This window comes from Oncorhynchus keta, unplaced genomic scaffold (genome assembly GCF_023373465.1).
Source record: "Oncorhynchus keta strain PuntledgeMale-10-30-2019 unplaced genomic scaffold, Oket_V2 Un_contig_22810_pilon_pilon, whole genome shotgun sequence".
Taxonomy (NCBI): Eukaryota; Metazoa; Chordata; class Actinopteri; order Salmoniformes; family Salmonidae; genus Oncorhynchus; species Oncorhynchus keta.
Window position 1 is genome coordinate 57,501 of NW_026283064.1, and position 2,500 is coordinate 60,000.

The window sequence follows — 2,500 nt, forward strand, 5'->3', positions numbered from 1 at the left end:
GTCCCTGTCTGCTCATACTGATCCATATACTCAGACTGTGTGTGTCCCTGTCTGCTCATACTGATCCATATACTCAGACTGTGTGTGTCCCTGTCTGCTCATACTGATCCAGATACTCAGACTGTGTGTGTCCCTGTCTGCTCATACTGATCCAGATACTCAGACTGTGTGTGTCCCTGTCTGCTCATACTGATCCAGATACTCAGACTGTGTGTGTCCCTGTCTGCTCATACTGATCCAGATACTCAGACTGTGTGTGTCCCTGTCTGCTCATACTGATCCAGATACTCAGACTGTGTGTGTCCCTGTCTGCTCATACTGATCCAGATACTCAGTCTGTGTGTGTCCCTGTCTGCTCATACTGATCCAGATACTCAGACTGTGTGTGTTCCTGTCTGCTCATACTGATCCAGATACTCAGACTGTGTGTGTTCCTGTCTGCTCATACTGATCCAGATACTCAGACTGTGTGTGTCCCTGTCTGCTCATACTGATCCAGATACTCAGACTGTGTGTCCCTGTCTGCTCATACTGATCCAGATACTCAGACTGTGTGTGTCCCTGTCTGCTCATACTGATCCATATACTCAGTCTGTGTGTGTCCCTGTCTGCTCATACTGATCCAGATACTCAGACTGTGTGTGTCCCTGTCTGCTCATACTGATCCAGATACTCAGACTGTGTGTGTCCCTGTCTGCTCATACTGATCCAGATACTCAGACTGTGTGTGTCCCTGTCTGCTCATACTGATCCAGATACTCAGACTGTGTGTGTCCCTGTCTGCTCATACTGATCCAGATACTCAGACTGTGTGTGTCCCTGTCTGCTCATACTGATCCAGATACTCAGACTGTGTGTGTCCCTGTCTGCTCATACTGATCCAGATACTCAGACTGTGTGTGTCCCTGTCTGCTCATACTGATCCAGATACTCAGACTGTGTGTGTCCCTGTCTGCTCATACTGATCCAGATACTCAGACTGTGTGTGTCCCTGTCTGCTCATACTGATCCAGATACTCAGACTGTGTGTGTCCCTGTCTGCTCATACTGATCCAGATACTCAGACTGTGTGTGTCCCTGTCTGCTCATACTGATCCAGATACTCAGACTGTGTGTGTCCCTGTCTGCTCATACTGATCCAGATACTCAGACTGTGTGTGTCCCTGTCTGCTCATACTGATCCAGATACTCAGACTGTGTGTGTCCCTGTCTGCTCATACTGATCCAGATACTCAGACTGTGTGTGTCCCTGTCTGCTCATACTGATCCAGATACTCAGACTGTGTGTGTCCCTGTCTGCTCATACTGATCCAGATACTCAGACTGTGTGTGTCCCTGTCTGCTCATACTGATCCAGATACTCAGACTGTGTGTGTCCCTGTCTGCTCATACTGATCCAGATACTCAGACTGTGTGTGTCCCTGTCTGCTCATACTGATCCAGATACTCAGACTGTGTGTGTCCCTGTCTGCTCATACTGATCCAGATACTCCAGACTGTGTGTGTCCCTGTCTGCTCATACTGATCCAGATACTCAGACTGTGTGTGTCCCTGTCTGCTCATACTGATCCAGATACTCAGACTGTGTGTGTCCCTGTCTGCTCATACTGATCCAGATACTCAGACTGTGTGTGTCCCTGTCTGCTCATACTGATCCAGATACTCAGACTGTGTGTGTCCCTGTCTGCTCATACTGATCCAGATACTCAGTCTGTGTGTGTCCCTGTCTGCTCATACTGATCCAGATACTCAGACTGTGTGTGTCCCTGTCTGCTCATACTGATCCAGATACTCAGACTGTGTGTGTCCCTGTCTGCTCATACTGATCCAGATACTCAGACTGTGTGTGTCCCTGTCTGCTCATACTGATCCAGATACTCAGACTGTGTGTGTCCCTGTCTGCTCATACTGATCCAGATACTCAGACTGTGTGTGTCCCTGTCTGCTCATACTGATCCATATACTCAGACTGTGTGTGTCCCTGTCTGCTCATACTGATCCAGATACTCAGACTGTGTGTGTCCCTGTCTGCTCATACTGATCCAGATACTCAGACTGTGTGTGTCCCTGTCTGCTCATACTGATCCAGATACTCAGACTGTGTGTGTCCCTGTCTGCTCATACTGATCCATATACTCAGACTGTGTGTGTCCCTGTCTGCTCATACTGATCCAGATACTCAGACTGTGTGTGTCCCTGTCTGCTCATACTGATCCAGATACTCACCTCTGATTTATTCCACTACAGCCCCCTGATTCAACTGATCAACCTCTGATCTATTCCACTACAGCCCCTGATTCAACTGATCAACCTCTGATCTATTCCACTACAGCCCCCTGATTCAACTGATCAACCTCTGATCTATTCCACTACAGCCCCTGATTCAACTGATCAACCTCTGATCTATTCCACTACAGCCCCTGATTCAACTGATCAACCTCTGATCTATTCCACTACAGCCCCCTGATTCAACTGATCAACCTCTGATCTATTCCACTAC

General features: G+C 48.2%; 1 pseudogene; it reads right to left on the bottom strand.

Moving 5' to 3' along the window:
• The window catches only part of LOC127921626 (protein sidekick-2-like), a 91,003-nt pseudogene that overhangs the window by 56,746 nt on the left and 31,757 nt on the right, over positions 1-2,500 (bottom strand).